Source organism: Rhipicephalus sanguineus, chromosome 5 (genome assembly GCF_013339695.2).
Source record: "Rhipicephalus sanguineus isolate Rsan-2018 chromosome 5, BIME_Rsan_1.4, whole genome shotgun sequence".
In the NCBI taxonomy this organism is placed as follows: Eukaryota; Metazoa; Arthropoda; class Arachnida; order Ixodida; family Ixodidae; genus Rhipicephalus; species Rhipicephalus sanguineus.
Window position 1 is genome coordinate 113,515,284 of NC_051180.1, and position 20,953 is coordinate 113,536,236.

The following is a 20,953-nucleotide window of genomic DNA, read 5'->3' on the forward strand; positions in this document are numbered from 1 at the left end:
TTTATCTTGGTGAAGCGGCAGATTCCTGAGGCGATCTTTTTCTTGATAGGCATACTTCTTGCGATGTTAGAGGCCAAACAGCAGTAAGTATTGTGGCACGAAAGATGCCATGTTTCCATTGGCGTTCGCGGCTGAATACTTCAAGCAACTACGTACATGCTCTTGGATTCAATTATATGTGCACATTTTACTGACGCAACTTATGTTCATTTGTAGTGTGAAACACAAACAATGCCTTGAAAAAACAAACAAACAGAAAACGTTGTAGCTAAGTCAGAACAGCCTTATTTATTTATTTATTTATTTATTTATTTATTTATTTATTTATTTATTTATTTACGATAGGTAAACTGGATTGGAGACATTGTAATCTTTGGTGTCTTCGAAAGCAGACAGAAAGACAGAGAAACGTAATTCGGAAAGGCAGGGAGGTTACCCGGAAAATAAATATCCGGTTTGTTACCCTGCACTAGGGAAAGGGAAAGGGGAGACAGAAATGTAAGGAAGAATGACAGAGGAAGGAAGACAAGTAAAAACGAAGCAGGTTTTAAGAAGTCACTGTCTGTGTTCGAGAGATATGGCTGGCAAAGTAATTCCATTTGCGAGCGGCACGTGCAGAAAATAACTTGCGAAAATCTTGAGGTGCGTACATGCGGTGGCACCACGGCATTTGCTTGTCCGATGGTGGCTTGTGTGTGCGGGTACACGCGCATGTCCTTGCTTCCAACTGAGTCCACATAATCACACGTGGAAACAACGACGGCGCCCTTACGGCATTATGCCTGTTTGTTACATGACAACTCTCATCTCTGAAGCTTGCTAGCATTCACTGCGCGCGTGTCATTTGCACGCGTGTCGCATGGCAGTATTTATTGCTTTTAGAGAGAGATAGACAGATGCAAGGGGGAACAGGCACGTTAAGCAGACTCATGTCCGGTTCGCAACCCTGCAGGGGGGCAAAAGAATATATGGTAACTATGGTAATATAGATAGATAGATAGATAGATAGATAGATAGATAGATAGATAGATAGATAGATAGATAGATAGATAGATAGATAGATAGATAGATAGATAGATAGATAGATAGATAGATAGATAGATAGATAGATAGATAGATAGATAGATAGATAGATAGATAGATAGATAGATAGATAGATAGATAGATAGATAGATAGATAGATAGATAGATAGATAGATAGATAGATAGATAGATAGATAGATAGATAGATAGATAGATAGATAGATAGATAGATAGATAGATAGATAGATAGATAGATAGATAGATAGATAGATAGCACTATTGCCCACAGCAGCAGATTTTCTGCATTAAGAATGATGTGGCATAATTTCTTATTAAGGCGTGAAAAACTACTTCGTGTAAAGCCTACTGTTGCAATTTTGAAATACGGCAGTAAAGATTTAGTGATATATACTTCAACAACGTATTTTAGTAATAGATTCCTTTTAGTAATAGTTACGTTCTAGCTCAAATAATATTTACCGTTTTTTTAAATGTACTCTTCATACCACCAAAACAATTTCGTTATAATGTTTCTTCAGGTAGAAATGCTGCTGGGTATTCTAGGGTTAATACTAGATCTAGCAACGCCTTCGATGCCTCCTGCGCCATCAAAGCACATGACCGCGGTAAAAGAACCTGGGCCTTCTGAAAACATTGTCGAGTACGGGCAGTTTAGTACCATACGGAAGGAGTATCACTGGCTGTAATAACGAGCGCAAACGTACAGGACGTGTTCAATGGTCTCATCGGTCCCGCAGGAGTTCCATGTACGCGTGTCCGCCATTTCGGCGCGAAATAATTATGCCTTCGCGAATGCGACCCATATGCAGAGGCGACACGATAACGTTGCATGTGCGCTTTAACTCCTGCATAAACGCGTACCCGGAAAAGCGTGAATAAACACTGCCACGGGTGCTGATACTAATGGTTTCGTCGTTTTTAATTTACTGTGGACCAGTGTCGGGAGGTGTACGAGTAACAGGGTTGGTATACTGCAAGAATCCATTTCAGCCTATTTCATTCATTTCTCATCTCCAACAGCTGTCGTGCGGTCGATTCTGCTCATAGCAAAGGCGTGGCGACACTCAGATAACTGACGAAACGTTAAAAGGAGATCAATCGGTATCTAATATTTGTATTACTGCGGCTCCAGTGCGCGCTGTAGTGTCGCAGTGGGTGTGGCGTTCTTCTGCTGAGCCCTAGGTCACGGGTTCAACACCTGTCTACAAACGAGGTTGCTATGCAAGTACTCTTGTATACTAGACTTTGGGTGTATGGTAAGTTATTACAGGCGGTAGAACTTTGTGATGTTTCTCATAGCAGTGACCAGGACCATAACCAGGCATTTATTTCATGGGGGGCCCACATGCGGAAGGCCTTCACTATTTAAAAAAAAAACACTTTCATTCTTTATTTTCGGTAAAACACCCCCCTCCATCAGAATTTCAAAAGAGGGGGGGGGGCTAGGGCAGCTCCCCCCCCCCCCCCCCTGGCTACGGGCTTGGCATTGCCAGCCGCATTGGGACGTTCGACCCTATTACTCAAAGCCGGTCGAGGATGTTTCTGCAGAAAACTATTCACTGCGCCTCACACGAACTGCAGAAAGGAACTCCGCTTTTTTTATTCTTCCTATTTTTTGTGTACGCATTGTCGTTTGAGCAAAATTAGCGGAGGAAGTGCGTTGCGTGGCCTTTCGAAAAAAAAGTGTGTTGAAGATGCATCCACTATACAGCACTACTTTCGGGCTTCTCATAAAGGATCAATATGCGCGCAGATTACGAAATGTACTGCAACGGGAGCTAATTGCTGCATAGCAGTTGTAATATTAAGCATACTGACCATCAAGGTATAAGCTCAGAGAAGGATATCAGAGTAAGGAAAGAATATGTCAGTTACATGAGTGGCGTGGAACAGAAATATGGATAGCCCAATCTCACATTAGATTGCGATCTCGCTGATATGAAGGCAGGCAATATAATAATAATAAAGTGATCCATCAAAAAGTACCATGACGTAAAAGTAAAAATGTATATTATTATTATTACGATTATTATTATTATTATTATTATTATTATTATTATTATTATTATTATTATTATTATTATTATTATTATTATTATTATTATTATTATTATTATTATTATTATTAATTAGAACATGATGCAAATGTTGTTTCTGGCGCACTAATTGTAGTTGAATAGGAACTAAGTGGAATTAAGGCTGATAGGTCAGGATGTCATCCAGTTAGTTCAAACTTCAGACCTTCGCAAGATCGAGAGATCAGGCTACATCGTAGGTGCATTTTGTCCGCACCTGAAGCTCGTACCTAGAGAATGATCAACCTTCAAGTTTTTTAAAGGGGTCCTTGTCCTTTTGCGTGGCACGTGCTTCACGACATTGCGTGCATGCTAGAAGGGAGAAGGGCGGTGCGCTGGCAGTCGTTACTTCACCGTCGACGTCATACAATCGACCTGACCCCGATTTAGATCCGCGTCAGAGAGCGCAGCAGTCGAAGCGATGTGGCCTGTCGACGTCGTCCTACCTAAATGCACGGTCGCGGTCGAAGCGACTTTTACATGTCGTCGCCGCGACTCCAGAGTTGGCGCCGCAAACACTGAGCAGCCGCTCGAAACGGGCAGCGCCAAAGGACTGCGCTACAAACGAAGGGACGATCGATACGCGCTCGTCACGCCTAATTCTGTCCATGCACAGACACACTTTCGTGCACGTTCTCAAAGCAAAATAAGCCACCGGATACTTAGTGTTTCATATATTCGCAAAAAAAAAACAGAAAGATACTCGAAAAAGCTGCAAGGCTACCCGGAAAAATTATGATGCTTATAGATGTACGATATGGCGTTGTCTAATGACGAGTGCGTTTATTCTTGAAGGTCGCGGGCTTTTTTTTTCTTTCTTAATATCGGTTGAATTGACCTTCAAGTTTGGCTATGGTTCAATTTCATATCGCCGACGAGAATTAATACAGGTTGAACAAAGTACAAATTATCACGACAATTGCTTTGTGATGTTCTTAGAGTCTGGAGTACAGAAAAAAAAAAACTAAGAAGCAAGAATCGTTAGCCTTAATACTAGGAACACCACTGAACTATAGCACCGAAGCGTGTATTACCGCCAAAATGTTTGCCGAAGCTGAACGAGCCTGTGAATCGTGCGCGTTACCTTACCATCAGCGTAGCGCTTCAATGAAAGAGCAGTATCGAATAAGCTACACCGCATCGTGTAAAACACGTACACAAGAAATAGTCAACATTTTCATTAGTACTGTAACATTAAGCAGGTTGGCCATGTGCACGCTTCTACGAATCGTCGGGAAGCGAGATGAGACGCCAGGTCTGAACCATTCGTTTTATAGCTTTGCTATTGTATAAATACGAACCCCGCTGAAACACGTACACTTTCAGAAGTAACTCAGAAGAATGCTAAGTGCGCGTTGGTTCCCGCATTTTATCATATAACAATACTTTAGAGCAAAAAGCAAGCACCGGAAATATAGATCGAACCTGACCAAATGCGGTGTACAACTGAAGAATTCGAATAAAACGCGGCGCTGATGCTTCGTCAAGCAATAAGTTCAGTTTATTCGATGGAGAAAATCATTTTTACGCAAAAATTCTTTTTTTTAATGACATAGCCAAAATTCAGCCAATGTTAAGTGCAGCATATCCGACAGTAGCAGCATGGCCTACGTTGTCGCATAAGTTGACAAGGTTTATACTAAATATCTCGAGTAGTAGTCACCAGAGTGAGATAGACAGCGACATCGTGGTAGAAAAATTGTGGCTTTGCTTCTTTTTGGGTAGCATACTCTGTTAGTGTCTGAATACAAATTAATCGCATCCATACGTATCTTTTTTTCTTCCTGTACATGGCTAGCGAAGAACCGAAGTCTGTGCCACTTTCTTTCATTTCCGTGAAACATTGTTCACAGGGTCACGTCACGTACACACACGCACACTTTGCATGCATAATAAAAAGCGTAGAGGTATCGCTTTGGCGGAACAAAGAAAATAGAACGACATGAAGTGGTAGCTGCGTTAAACGGGCCTTTTGCTTCTGCGCAAAAAACACAGAGTCGATGAAATAAGTCATAGCCCGCCGTCAATTAGCGTAATGCGTCTGATCAAGATTGAAGAGCAAAAGCGAAACGAGACGCTTCACCGACCGCCGCTTGGCACCGCTACTTGAGAGCGGCCTTCGTGCTGTTACAGGGTCACGGTTTGAAGAGCACCGGAAAATAACACAACGCCACCGTCTACATAGAACAACTTGCAATGGAGGCATGAGACCGCATTGTCTATCGCTGAGTGCCTCGTTATTTGGCACTTTCATTGTAACTCACTGGACATCAAGCTTTAAAACAACATAAAAAGATGGAACTGATTTTCAGGGATGTGAAGAACAATAGGAGTTTTATTCGTACTTTCGAACTCTGCACGTGGACGGTTTCTAACATCCCGATGACAACAATTTAGATAGTTTTGTTGCCTCTAGCACACTTTACATAATATGTTTTGCAATTACTAGACTTCAGTACTAGAGAGGCAATTGAGATGAAGCTAGACGTTATTGGCGCCGAAGCGTGAGCGACGCAAGAGCGATAACATTCGAGATGACTGCAGTGGATGTTTGTTTCTGCAGGTTCTTCAGGAAACATTAACACTTAGCAGCCTTAGCAGACACTAATTTGGAGCGACGGTGCGTGAAAACGCAGTTAAGCACCGCTGGGTAAAGTTGAAGTCGCATGCACCCTCAATGGAGTACGTTGCAAATGCCAAACCGATAGCTCAAGTTGCACTCAGCACTACCCTGTGTAGAAAGCATATAGCCATGGTGTTTTTTTTTTTTTTTTGCTGTTGTCATTTACCGTCGATGGTACTTCTGTGCGTATACACTCTGTTTTACACCCAGTCATAGAGTTGTTAATAGAAGTGCATTCAATCAAAATGTGTCCCACGCGTACAGACTAGGAAATGGTTTTTGTGATTGTAGAATTGTAGACATTCTACGCCACAAATTTTGACATGAGGTTTATATTGCTAGAACAAGTATCAGCTTCCCGTCTCGCATAACAAAGCTGTTGCTGTGATGTGCATATTTTGAAACAGAAAAAAACGTAGACTATGACGGACATGTCTACCCTGCATTTTAGTTCAAAGTAAAACGTTACGAACGTTATGGGATTGTATACGGCGCAGTTGTACAGTACGCTACGGAGCCAGCATGAGTTTTGTTGAACTAAAAGTTGCTAATTTAATTAGCCGATTTTGAACTACACGCGATGACATTTGGTCCTTCAACGTCCTTGCCGCTCCAACAATCATTCTGCGTATACAAAGGTGAAGAAATGAAAAGTGCGTGGCAATATTAGGACGAGAAAGGAAGGATGCCGTAAATGCCAACACCAACTTGCGCACTGCTCAAGAGCTGTCGCTGACAAGCCAGATAATCTATAAAAGCAGCACTCAAGCCCGCATATGCCTTAAGGAGAGCTACTAGAATGAGCGACCTAACGATAACATCGAGCGAAGGCGTTTGGAAAACCGTGACCAGTTTACCTTACCTGTCTGTTGCCGCGACCGGCAAAAACAGCGGCCCAGCCGATGGCACAGCCGCTCGACGACTGACCAAAGCCTCACAATGCGATCACGACTGAAGACCACAATTTTCGGCGGTGTTACGAGCCGCCCAATTAGCCCTCGCTGATCGGCCACCCGAAATCCCGGAAAGGCGCTTGGACGGGCGCCAAAACGCAGCGACAGCTGCTCGCCCGGGACCGGCACGCGAGCACCGGTGTGGCAACGCAGCGTGGCATCTACAGAAGCTGCTCCGTACAACACACTTCCGAAAGTGAATGAAACCGAGCGTCTCTGCCCAAGCGGCGGTCAGTGTGCGTCTTCGTTGTCAGCCGCGCCCGGTATCGGCCGGCGTGCGAAGAAGGCGGGGGAGACGGGAAAAAAGTGAGTTGGGTAGGGAAGGGGAGGGTTGGCAAGCCGGTGGACCCTCGCTCCAAGCAAGCCGGGCGTTGTCGGCGGGGGGGTTCTCCGACTCACCGACCGCTGAGATCGAGCTGGGAGTTCGCCGGTGTTCTCGCCGGTGTCCTGAGCACGCAGTTTTGACGCTGCCGGCGTTTTTTGAGGAGGGGGAGGCCGGTCGCGCCTTGCGCTTCTTCGTCTTCCTCTTGCTTTCGCGCGACAACCAAAAAACGAAAAAAATAAAGCACGGCAAGCAGCGCGGCGTGGCCTAACCCCTCCTGCAGTGCCGCTTTGGAATGCCGCAGTGGCCCTTTGCCGTTGGCGGCCAATCACAAGGGCGCCGCGGGCGCCCCATTCGCGAGCGCGGGAACCGGCAGAACTAATCGAGCTCGCGGTGCCACCCCGTGCCACCGGCCGGGGCTCGGGCTCCAGCCGCTTCTCCTAGGTTTCGTCTGCTGGGACGCAAAAGCCTTCTGCCACGCGACGCGCTCGTGCGTGCTTCGAGTGTCGCGTGCGCGTGGGGGCTTTCAAAAATCGTTTCAACAGTACAACGGGAAGTTTTGCATAACAGTGTTTTGCGTAACAGTACAACGGGAAGTGCATAACGGATTGGAGTTCGCCGTCTAATGATGCGCGAGCGTCAGCGATCTCAGTGGGATAAACTTTGTGGCGAAGTTTGCGAAGTTAGGTAGGAGGAGAGGTTGAAGAGAGGAAAAGACGCTGTTTCTGCATCTCTGCTTTGCAAAGTTAAATACACAAGAAAGTGATCAACAGCTGCATAAAGCAGGTTAATGATCTTCAAATGAATGGATGAAATGGCAGTGGCACCAAAAGTAACACATTCTGCAGCATGACTTGACAGCATACACACGCTACGAAGCGAAAGTAGGCTTATACATTGTTGACAGTATATGTATCTTTCAAGCCGCCGTAGCTTAACCGGCCTTGCTTAATTACTGATGGATGAATTGTGTAGAAATAAGAGTCCGTAGAAAGCTTAGAGTGTTCTTTACATACACAGATTCTCACAAAATAGTAGTCTAGCTTTTCAATGTTGCCAGAAATTTTGCCATGTGGAGGTTCCTTTACCAGCAATACTCTTAGCCGCTAAACTTTCACAGAGCGGAATCCGCCGTGAAAGTTTAGCTGCTGAGGTGTTGTGCTACGAAGATCGAGGACACGGGTTCGATTACTTGCCATGGCGGCCATACCTCGATGATGGTGAAATGAAAGAACAGCCACGTGCTTAAATTAAGACGCGCGTTAAATAAGCTCAAGTAGCCAAAATTATTCCGGAGTCCCTTATTACGTTATGCCTAATAATCGTATCGTAATTTGGGCGGTTAAAGCCGCTAAATTTAATTTAGTGGGCAGCGCAAATTCCGTCTATGACTTCCTGGGCCATTCGAATGATGACGTCTGCAAAAATCGATGACGTCTGGAGAACCGGTGGCATTAACGTAACCGGAGCTGCAGTGACAGTACCAGAAATGTGTGATGATGACGAGAATGAGATGTGTCAGGCTGCCACTGCTCGTGTTCCTTCAGCCATGCACTGTAGCCGCGGAAACGTACTTTGTTCCGCATACGTCACGCCACGATTTTTTATGCAATATCAATTTTTAGTTGAAAAAAAAAAGAACAAGAAAGTAGAGTCACGGTAACAACTAAGAGCGGAGAAGGCGGCGATGCTGAAAAACGCTGTAAATGAGAGTATGTCATGTAATGCGTTTTGAAAAATAGTTTTCTCGCAAAACTGGAAGTTCCTGTCAAACTTTTCGACGCGATAAAACTTGGGAAAATGGCGAAGTGGGTGCCTTATTAATGCAAGCCCGAGGGAATATGCAGAATAGCTCCGCGTGTACCCGCAATACGTTTTACGCAGTGTTGAGTTGAACTTGCCTTCATTTTCTCGCAACGCGGCAGCCATGCGGCACAGGAAATTATGCTGAATGTGCTCGTAACGAAACGCGTGATATTGTTAAACCTGCCCGTACTGACTGGCGCAGAGTTCGAATTTTTCTCATAATCATGTATCTTATTACATCATACAGCTTCATAATATTCACCTGCTTGATTTCTCATTATTTTTCTTCATTCATTCACGCTTATGCGACAGCACCTGTTTACGCAGCGTGGCTTCAACTGTCAGTTCTCATTCGCCTTGTTAATTTTTATGCACACAACTCAACCCTTTTATCTGCATCTTAGTTATGAAAACTTAAGGAAGGAGCCACGGGTCTTCCAACATAAAGTCGACTAAGACGTAAGCGGAGCAGATCGCTAAAATACACTTCACACTACGTTTCTCGAAAATACATTACACAAGAGGCCCGTGTACTGTGTGATGTTAGTGCACGTTAAAGAACACTAGATGGTCGAAATTTCCGGAGCCCTCCACTACGACATGTCTCATAATCATATCCGGGTTCTGGCACGTAAAACTCCAGAAATTGTTGAAGATACATTGCTGTTTTGCTAAGTATTTTAGCAGTAAAGATACTATGGTCGAAGTGCTCATTATGACAGGTCAAATCATAGCCTTGGTACCTATATTTGTCAGCCTCTTCTTGCAATTTCATGCATTTGTGTCGATAACACTTGACAGCGATGCGTTCAAACAACATAAAGACAAGACTATGAGATAAAGCAACACATGCGTTGGGCGGAGATAAACAAAACATAGGAGAAAAGAGACTGCCTTTTAAAAACAAATGTTTGGAAAATTCCTTTCTCGCTACCTTATGATTTGTCACTAAAAGTACATCGAGGTGCAATTTTAAGTACCACGTATAGAAGTAAAGAAAGCCGTTACTGATGAGCAGTCCCTCAATAGAAAGCGAAGATAAACGTGTAAGCATGATTTCCCGCTTCTTATGCACATCCGGCGCATAAGATGACCGATAATTGATTGGATGACACGAGAAAATGTACGGAATAAATATTGGTGATACCGCCTCTAAGGATTGCTTTGCCGCCTGCATGGTAACTCTACAGAAAAGCAGGCTTTACAGGCGGAGACTACCTTTGTTGAAACTGAAACTAGCGGCACGCGATGACAGACAAGCATCGATAAATTTGCATGCATATCATCGGCAAAAAGAAACAAATAAGTGAAAATAAGGTTGCACAGCACGCGAGATAATGCCGCAACTTACGCTTTGCGATTTGTTATCACCTACCCCCCCCCCTCCCTTCCCGAAAAAAATAGAAAGGGAATAAAGACTGCAGTGCGGTCTTGCGGAATATTTATTTATTCCTACAAAAACAAGAGGCAGTTCATTAGTAGGCATAATGAACTTGCTTTCAATTTGTTAGCAAGCCGAACTCATACACATAAATTAAGGGAAAAATCCGCATTATTGCGAAACGCGACACATTTGTCGGGTAATAAAATGCATTTAATCCGCTATTTTTTCAAGAAATACGTTCCAATTGAAGAGAAACTTGGGTGGGTAATTAATCATTGACAAACTACAGCGTTGATTAGATGAGAACTTAATGAGTTTCGAATGTAGCCCCCCCCCCCTTTCTTTTTTTTCCACAGAGTAATAAGTGAACGTACATCAGGAACCTGCAATCTGCAGGTGGGGTTGTTTTTGTTGGAAACATGGCTGACGGCTTTCCATAAGCGATTAATTAATTGAACGATCAGGGTTTCAGGTGCATTTGTAAGGCTTAACTGCCAGGAGACTGCAATAAGGTTCAGTAGCCTGGCAAAGAACGAAGAATTCGTGATTAGCTGTCGTGCTCTGGAACTTGTGTTGCAGTTTAAGCCAGCCACGTAAGCAGTAAATGACGACGATCAATATATAAAAAAAACCTGCAGGTGAATAAAATTCATGTAACGGCCGCGCAACAGGCATTGTAAACTGAAAAGCAGCAGATGAACGTCGTTATTGCATTGAAAAAAATAGAAATTAATGCATTCTAACTGTGTTATATCAGCAACTTGTAGGTTACCTCAGAAACTGTCAAGAAAGATATCGTAGAACCAGCGACGAAACCGACCCAATTATCCGGTTAGCTTTATTGTGAAGGCGTGTGAAGAAATCAATAAGTATTTCAGAGAAAACGACTGCAACTGATTGTGAATGAGAGGACAAAGTTGAATGGGACAGGTTATTTAATAGAAAAACAGATGTTGTTTTATGAACAAGTAATGCATGCCCAAGAAAAAGAGGTAAGCGCAGTCGTGACATAAAATAGTTATAGTCGAATACAACTTTAGAAGACCGCGGTATTTCCTCCTCAAAGGCGTATGCACACAAGCCTGCACGAATGGGCGCGCATGCCAGACTGGCGTCATAAGCCGGACGGTCGGTGGCCCCGCCTTCGGAAAGCAGTGCCGAGTGCATAAGAGGGACTATTTTTTTAGTCGCGGAGGCGATCGGCTGCCGTGCTTCGGTCATCTGGGCGGGGCCTCTCCTGCCTTCTAAAGTTGTATACGACTATAGGTGATTGCTTAAGACAGAAAAACTTTCAGCATAAAGTGAAGTCGGTTGAAGCAAGATGGGGATAATAAAAAGTTGCAGATTGAGACCTTCGCTCTGCAAAGCACATGAAACGCATGTAGCTGCGCATGTATGTATGTATGTATGTATGTATGTATGTATGTATGTATGTATGTATGTATGTATGTATGTATGTATGTATGTATGTATGTATGTATGTATGTATGTATGTATGTATGGATGTATGGATGTATGTATGTATGTATGTATGTATGTATGTATGTATGTATGTATGTATGTATGTATGTATGTATGTATGTATGTATGTATGTATGTATGTATGTATGTATGTGTGTGTATGCATGTATGTATGTATGCATGTATGTATGTATGTATGTATGTATGTATGCATGTATGTATGTATGTATGTATGTATGTATGTATGTATGTATGTATGTATGTATGTATGTATGTATGTATGTATGTATGTATGTATGTATGTATGTATGTATGTATGTATGTATGTATGTAAGAGTCTGCCCAATAAGCAATCGCAAGAAGACAGATACATGGTTATGTATATAAGTTGACGTCTCGTCCCATGTGAAAGGGTTATAGTAGTGACAGCACACAAACAAGCGCTAATGATTACCATGTATAACGGACTATCGACTAGACAAAGCTGCCATGCTTATTAATTCGACATGAGCTGCAGGGCTGCGTCAAACACGGTCTCCGTCACGAAGCCGTTGCGAGCGCTGGTCCCCCGAGTCCGTTGCATTGCTTATCCGATTACGAGAATGACGTCAAAACTATGGTGGGTAGACGCGAATATTACTTTATTCGCCTTCCAGCAGATTACGCCGATCTTTCGTCGGGACAACCTGCGAACTTATGCTGCCGGCGCAGCCGATAAACTATGCAAGTTAGTATGAAGTTACTCGCGCACTACTTACCTGCATGTATTTAGACCAGAAAGCGACCTTCTTTGAGTTTATGTTAACGTAATTTTCGTTTGAAAGTTTTCATCGCACTTTTGAGAGAGAGAAGAGGGAGAAAGGAAAGACAGGGAGGTTAACCAGAAGCAGTCTCCGGTTTGCTACCATGCACGTGGGAAGGGGTAAGGGGATGTAAAAGAATGAAAGAGAAGAAGAAGAGTTTGTGACGACAGCACGCGACAAAATACAACAACAACAAAACGAAACAAAATAAAACGAAGTCATAACCACAGTCCAAGTACTACACAGCACCATTTTCTTCCAGCAGTCACAGTTTGACATTGAGTCCGGTTGCGTGGAGAAACCTCAACAACGCCCTCAGAGCGGCTTGCGCTGAAGACCGGGTAGGCCAGGGTCCTAGGATTTTGTTCTCCGTGAGAGGGCGGTTGTCCAGCTGGCCTAATGCGGCTGAGAGGGCCGTTCTTTCGGAACTGAAGCGGGTGCACTCACAGAGAAGGTGCGCGACTGTTTCGCTGCACCCGCAGACTTCACACGACGGGCTCTCAGCCATTCCAATAATAAACGAATAGGCATTTGAGAAGGCCACTCCAAGCCATAGACGGACCAGCAGGGTAGAGTCACGTCGTGATAAGGTGGACGGGATGCGTAATTCAAGATCAGGGTCCAAGGCATGCAGCCGTGCACTTGTAAATGTAGATGATGACTTCCACAAGTCCAACGTTATGCGACGAGCTAGCATACGAAGTTCTCTTGCGGCGTCCGATCTTGACAGGGGAATGGTGACACTGCTGACACCGTCATGAGCGGATCGGGCAGCTGCATCCGCTTGGTCATTTCCCTGAATGCCGCAGTGACTAGGCAGCCACTGGAATACTACTCGGTGCCCTTTTTCTATTGCTTCATGGTGGATTTGCCTGATTTCCGCGACGAGCTGCTCATGTGCGCCATGACGTAAAGCGGAGAGTAGACTTTGGATGGCTGCTTTGCTATCGCAGAAGATAGACCACGAATTAGGTGTCTGCTCCATGACAAATTGAAGAGCAGCACGGAGCGCTACTAGTTCAGCAGCTGTAGTTGAGGTTGCGTGAAACATTTTGAGCTGTATTGTGATAGCTCTTGCTGGAATTATTACGGCGGCGGTTGAGCTTGTAGTCATAACTGAACCATCAGTGTAAATATGGGTGTGAGCAATGTACACCTCATGTAAATACAGTAGTGCAGTCTGTTTAAGGGCAACCGATGACATTCTTCTTTTCATCGTAATTCCTGGTATGGTAAGGCGCACTTCGGGTCGATGTAGGCACCATATAGGCGAGGATGGCCTTGCTGCAGGCGTATAGTTCGATGGCAAAGAAGTACTATGGGCAGCAATAGTGCGGCTGAATGTTGTATGCGGCCTTTGTGCAGGTAAAGATGCGAGATGGTGCGAAGGTACCCGGGCAAGGTGTCGAACATGTACCCTGAGGGTATCAGTGGTTACGTATGTTGACACAGGATGGTCTCCTGCAATGACGATTGTTGCCGCTGTAGACGCACATTTCGGAAGACCGAGGCATGTCCTTAGAGCTTGAGCTTGCAGGCCCTGGAGTGCGTTCAAATTTGTTTTGCAGGTATTTCCCATCACAGGAAGACTGTATCTTGCAAAACCGAGAAATAAGGCATTATAGAGCTGCAGCATAGACCTTACTGATGTGCCCCACGACTTTCCACCCAGAAACTTGAGAAGGTGCGCTATGGTAGCCAGCCGTCTCTTCAAGTACAAAACGTGTGGCGTCCATGATAAATCGCGGTCGATGATTACGCCTAAAAAGCGGTGCTTCCGGTCGTGGACAACTGCTTGCCCATTGATCGTTATTGTGTACTGCCGCATTGCCTTGCGTGTAAATGCGACAAAGCAGCACTTCTCTGGTGACAGTTCTAGATTTTGATTTTTCAAGTACAACGCGGTCAGTGTAGCTGCCTTTTGTATCCGGGCTCGTAGTTGTAGACGTGTCACTGCAGATGCCCAGATGCAGATGTCGTCTGCATATATAGATACATGGACTGTATTGGGCAAACATTTCGTGAGGCCGACGAGCACAAGGTTGAATAGTGTCGGGCTTAAAACACCACCTTGTGGCACTCCACGTCCTGTCTGATGGTAAGATGTGGCGCCTTCCTCAGTGACCATGAAAAAACTTCTACCAGTCAAATAGCTGCGTATCCACTCGAATGTTCGGCCGCCAATTCCGACTTCAGTCAACGCGTCTATTATTGCGCCATGCGTTACATTGTCGTAGGCGCCTTTTATATCGAGGAACAATGCTGCTGTGAGGCGTTTCAGGTGTTTCTGATGTTGGACAAACGTGACTAAGTCAATCACGTTGTCAATAGAGGAGCGCCCACGTCGGAAGCCTGCCATAGAGTCTGGGTAAACGCTGTACCATTCCAGATACCACTCCAAGCGTGTCAGCACCATCCTTTCCATAACCTTCCCAATGCAGCTGGCTAGAGCAATGGGTCGGTATGATGACAGATCTAGCGGCGATTTGCCAGGTTTAAGAAGCGGAACCAAGCGGCTGCACTTCCATTCTGGCGGAACCAAACCCTTCCTCCAGGACTGGTTGTACATACTTAGCAGCACGTGTCGCGCCTTCTCTCCAAGGTTTCCGAGCGCTGAATATGTCACGCCGTCAGGCCCCGGAGATGATGAGCGCCTGCAGCTTGCCAGTGCCGCTTCAAGCTCCTCCATTGAGTACATGAGGTCCATGCAGGAGTCCCGAGACGCAGGAGTGACGCATTGTATAGGTGCACATGTATCCTGAGTGCCAGTTAGTTTCGCGCAGAATTGTTCAGCCACCTCAATCTCCTTTCGACCCTGCTTCAGAGCGAGAGACTTGAAAGGGAAACGCTGATGCGGTAGATCACGAAGTCCGCGAACGGTCCTCCATATTTTAGACAAACGCTGACGTGGATCCAAGGACTCGCAGAATGGCTTCCATCTTTTAGATTGAAGTGCGTCGATACGGCGCTGAATCTTCTTTTGCAGCCGTCTTGCCTCTCTGAGGTCGTGTATTGATTTGGTTCGTCTGTACCTTCTTTCCGCGCGTCTGCGAATCGCCCGTAGGCGCTGTAATTCGGCTTCAAATTCATTGTAATTCGGAAAAGGCTGAAAGGTGCGCGTAGCCTCTTGTATGGCATTGCGAATTTCATTGTCAAAACCTGATGGAAGCGTACCTTCACAGGTTTCCTCCATGTGCAGCCGGAACGCCGACCAGTCAGTAGTTCGTCGGAGAGCGGTAGAGGTGCCCTTGGATAGTCCCTTTATCTTCAGATAAGTAGGAAGGCGGTCACTTCCATGAGTTTCGATATCCGCGAACCATTTTACGTGTCTTTCCAAATGCCAAGAGACCATGGTCAAGTCCAAGCAGCTGCTGTATGCAGTTCCCCGCAGATATGTCGGACTACCATCGTTGAGGCAGCATAGATTGTGCTGTGTCGCAAATAATGCCAATCTTCTTCCCCTAGAATCCATCTTCACGCTGCCCCATAGTGGATGATGGGCATTAAAATCTCCAGTGAGAATCCAGGGACCAGGCGTTGACGTTAACACGTTATCTAGGCGTTTGAAATCAAAGCGACTTGAAGGAGAAATATATACTGCAACAAGAGTGAATGTAACCTCCTTCGTTTCACTATTAAGCAAACGTACTGGTTGCTATTGTCAGGTGGCACTGGGTGCTCCACGTACGTAAGTTCACATCTAATATACACAACAACCTTGCTTCGTTCACCGCTGGTCGGTGACAAGAATGCCTCATAACCAGATATGCGGAGAACGGTCTGAAAGTTCGGTTCACAAATTACGAGAATCGGGAACTGATTCTCGAAGACGAAGGGCCTAAAGTCAGAGATTCTGGGTTTGAGGCCACGGGCATTCCATTGAAAAAGAGACGCTTTCTTGACTTCACTACGGAAACACACTGATGAGTGTGCCATGGCTTCAAACGATGGTCTCAAGCACTGGGGTCAGAGCATCCAGTACTTGTAGAGCGCTGCGAGCAGCCGGAGTATCCATGTTCGTCAGTAGTAGGCGCATGACATTCGTGAGAGACCTTAGCATGGTGATCACCTGGGAGTCTCTCTCTCGCATCTCGTCACCAGCCGCGACATTAGAGTTCAGTGGGCGAATGCCCTGCTGTTGCTCCGATGCTTGACATGTCTGCGGTAGTGCTGGCCATTCCTCACCTGACGAAGCCGCGGCGGCATAACCGCTTTTCGTACGGTTGGTCTTGTCAATATTTGGGTTGGTTGGAGGAGGAGGACGCGGAGGGGTGGAAGGAGTCGCTGCAGGACGTGATCTCTCCCTTACGCCCGATGATGACCTTCGTTTACGTGGACGTCGACGCCTTATGGCGGTGGCAGCATCTCTGTGTGATGAGCCGTCACGGACCATCTTCCTCAATATCTGCTGCTCCTTCTTTAGCAGCGGGCACTCTTTCGAGGACGCAGCGTGAGGACCCTGGCAATTGGGGCACTTGAGCTCTGTTGCACGGAAAGTGTCAGAGTCGTGTGACTCGGAACACCGTGGGCATACTGCTGAATGTCGACAAACTGCGCTGACGTGTCCGATCTTCTGACATCTTCTGCATTGCAGGGGCTTGGGTATGAAGGGCCGTACCGCATGCCGGAAGAGGCCTACCTTGACATGGGATGGTAGGGAGTCTACAAAACTACCGACCTAGCCATTCATAATCGAAACGCCCTTCCTTTATACCATTTGTTTCCATTTTTTTTCTTTCTCCGTACCTTCATCCTTTTTCCAACGCCTATTTCACCACCCCAGAGCAGGGTAGCCAATCGAATACTCGCATCTTGTTAACCTCCCTTCCTTTCTTCTCTCTCTCTTTGTCTTGCGGAAGATAACATGTACACGAAAGCTGTCCACTTATATAACATGGATATCAAAATGTGTTTGCACGGCTGCTAAACTTTTATATATAAAGAGAGGAACGAAACTTCGCTCGTTAAAACCAAGCTTAAAGCATTCACTGAACTTACAGAATAATCTTAAGCACACGATTATGCGACATGAATAGCCAAGTGCGGACTCTAACGATGAAACTGGAGAGCTCTTACACATACGTGCACTGCACGACATCGCTGTAGGTTTGGCTTTTTTGCATTTTTAAAAAAGTTATCCACGATCGTTGCGAAAAAGTTTCTGAGACGGGTAATTTCGAAACACAGTGACATTATTATAATGGCCATCAGACAACAGCATTTTTTATGCACGACAGCTGCATATGTATTGGAGTGTCTGACTTTCTGAAGTAAAACTGTGTTGTATTCATGCTCCTCCCTGCAACCAGACAGTCACGCACTTTTGTCCATTAATATACGCAATTCCTGTTGAAGCACCTAGCACCAATGACAAAACAAGAAAAAGCAACTGCCTCCACGGCTTCGATATTTCGATGTTGCGAGCTACGCAGCTCAACTTAGATATTCAAGGCCTCGAGTCGTATACATTCATGAAGCGCTCTCTTGCGATCTAGACCAGCAGCCTCTTTAGGTCCTCCTGATGTGTATGCGCTTCCACTTCACCTACCTGGAAAACAGGTGATTCTGGCAGGAGGACAAAGTGAGATAAAGCGCAAGATTATGGAGGAACATATAAAAACAGTTCTTCGAAAAGTGCAACGCTGCGCGCTGCCACGGTTGGAAAATGTTTGAAATTCACTGAGCTACGGCGGCTGTTTGCGTATTATGCAGCGCGAAGGCGGAAATGCCCGGAATATTTTGATACGAAAGCGAAGGAAACAAACAAACAAAAAAGATGCACTTCACTGCCAACACTTTTTTGAATACTTGCCTAAAGCCAACAATAACATCTACGTGTCTTTTTGTCCAGCCTATAGTGCTCCACTCCATCGTTAGGGACAGAGTGTAGCTACCGTCGCTAAAAGTCATCAGCCAGTGCTAAAAATTACGAACAGTGCTTACACGTTTTACAGTGGTTACGAGCGCCTGGAGTCAATCTTGCTCGTTTAAAGCTGACCGTAAATGTTTACACGCTCTACCGGGGCAGGTGTGCCAAACATATCGTTGTGGTTTACGGGTGAAAGACTACGAGCGACGGTTTCGTTAAAGCAGGAAACGCGCCGTGTCCTAAGTGGCACTCAGTCAGCGGCTGCCCAGCGTTAGCGTTGGAAGAAATCTGTTTAGGAGTCGTAACATGGCTGAGACACTGGCGACCTTCGTTCGCGGAATCGCTGAACACGGTGTTCTCCTTCCTCGGCTGTTCCCTAAGAGAGCGACAAGGGGCGTGTAGTAATCCATTAAAGGGCTATCTCCGGCTGGCTCGCGCTATTTCGTTGTGCTTCCCTCCTTTTGTCTCCTCTCCTACTCTGTTCCCCTCCCCTTAACGTAATGTACGCACACACTCTCATCCCTGGTAGACTGTTCTGCAAGCTCGAGTTAAGTGAATCGCGGACCGCCGAGTGATTGCGAGTGGGAAGAGGGAGAGAGAGAGAGGCTGCAGAGCTCTACAGAGCTCGCATGCAGAGCTCCGCACCACACTCGGAAGACATTTGAACCCTCCTTTCATCGATCAAAAAATTCTCGACGTGCGCCATTATCCAACACCCTCTCACACACCCCTCGTCATCACCGTGTACTGCCCCTCGCCCTAATGAGTGTCTGTTCCGCGTGGCCTGTAATTAGTATCGCGGCACCGCAGCTGGCATGAAGGCAACGACGACGATTCCCTGTGTTGAAACGGCTATGAATATACCGAATTTCGCTTTACTCTGATGTCTGTCTTCCTTTTTTTTTATGCTCTTCTCTTTGTCCTCTTTCTTTCCTCATCCTTTACAGAGCATGGGTGTGTTCGTTCAGCTCAGCGCTGATTTCATATGTCTCGAAACGCTTTTTATTTTTTTGTTTTTTCATCTCTCTAGCATAGACCGCGTAGCTCGTTATACAAATTAGACGAACTTCGCCGAGATCTTAGCGGGATCTTTGCAGCAATGCAAGTAGCGGAGATGCGCTCACGCGATTATTCGCAGGGAGCACGTTTCATTTTTACACTTGTCTGAAGAAAAGGTAACCGAGACATTACAGTTTTTGCGACGGCTTTGCCCATGGCACATGTTTTATACGTCTATTCGTGCCATGAGTCGAGTGTGAATTCATATGGAGGCTTTGTCACACCCGTTGTAGCATTCTAGCGATGATATCTGGGTGTAGCACCGTAGCCAATGCTGGCGTGAATGCGTACAGAAGAGGGCTGGGTTTGTCAGTGTCACAAAACCGTGTCTAACGGCATGTATCTACATCAGTGACTGGAACGGGACTGTAGTGACATGTGATGCCCATGTAAGGTCGAGTAGTCTTTTTTTTTCTAATACACTGCCGGAACATTTAGCCACGGTTTTATCTTGCGTGCACAGTAACTGAGGTTCGTCTTTGTTGTCACTGAGAATCACTGCGGAAGAGCGTGCAACTGATGGGAGGCGCTCGACTGTTAGTTCACCTGTACGTTAGGCATGAACTCCTCTTTTCTTTCCTCACTGTTTATTTTTCTATTTCGTCTACATCGCTTCTATCAAGCAGATACGGCACGGGTAAGCTGTGGAAAAAAATTGTTTAAACACAAGCATTACTAAGGCTGCCTTGCGTACGTTCCTCGCCATCTCCTTTTAACGTTTCTGGGAGGGAATGCGCGATTTTCAATTTCACGTTGCGACGTAGAGCGCCCGCGAAAAAACAAAACGGGCTCGCTGAGGCGGACACACCCGGAATAATGAACATACTATTTTTTTCCCCGTATTTACTTCGTTAAGTTTCGAGAGTCTCTCTTTAAATAGGCGCGCTATAACGACGCCCTGGAGGGGAAGATTACCGAGTCGACGAGCGTTGAGGAGCCCGCGCCTTCAGTGCCAACCCAAGAGGTACCGGGGAGAGCACTCTTCGCAGCTTCTCCATACGTGACGCCGTTCTCCGGAGCGTAAATCAAATTCGGGCTCCGATAAGAGCTCGCGCGCCGGGAAGCCCGCTGGTCACGTGCTTCATTCACGCTCTCGTTGCTGCCACGTGTCTGGTTAGTTCGAGGCGCTTACCTTGCGGCGCACCGCGATACAAACTCAATTTGGAACTCGTAGCCCCGTCTTCTGGTTCTTTGAGCGTCTTCAGCGAAAGCGACTAGGCATCTAGAGGGCAGCACCTAGTGATTCAGCTTGCGAATGCAGTACGGTTCCAGCTTCCTCTTCCCGGCGTTGTATTTGCACTGAACAATATGCGTGAAGTAGGGGAGATCTGACGCAATACATGATCATTTTTATTATTTAGTTTCATAGAGATAAAAGTTAAGTCAAAGGTAAGGAGGTTAACCACCAGCAATTCAATTTTATTTTTTAATTTTTTTAAAATTAAACGTACCAAGATCGATACTCTAAAGAATCAAGTCGAGGCTCTATAGCGCCGCCGCTTCAACACAAGGAAAGTTTATTTCCGCGCGAAAGATACGCGAGACTGAGCAAGG

General features: G+C 45.7%; 2 protein-coding genes across 2 annotated transcripts in view; both read right to left on the reverse strand.

Annotated features, from left to right (window-relative positions):
* Window positions 1-7,327, reverse strand: part of LOC119394151 (microtubule-associated protein tau) — a 101,792-nt gene extending 94,465 nt beyond the window's left edge. The window contains exon 1 of the mRNA XM_037661413.2: window positions 7,095-7,327. The gene's annotated coding sequence lies outside the window, so the exon portion shown is untranslated. The remainder of the gene's footprint in view (window positions 1-7,094) is intronic.
* Window positions 1-20,953, reverse strand: part of LOC119394153 (myosin light chain 1) — a 520,807-nt gene that overhangs the window by 154,518 nt on the left and 345,336 nt on the right. The window lies entirely within an intron of this gene.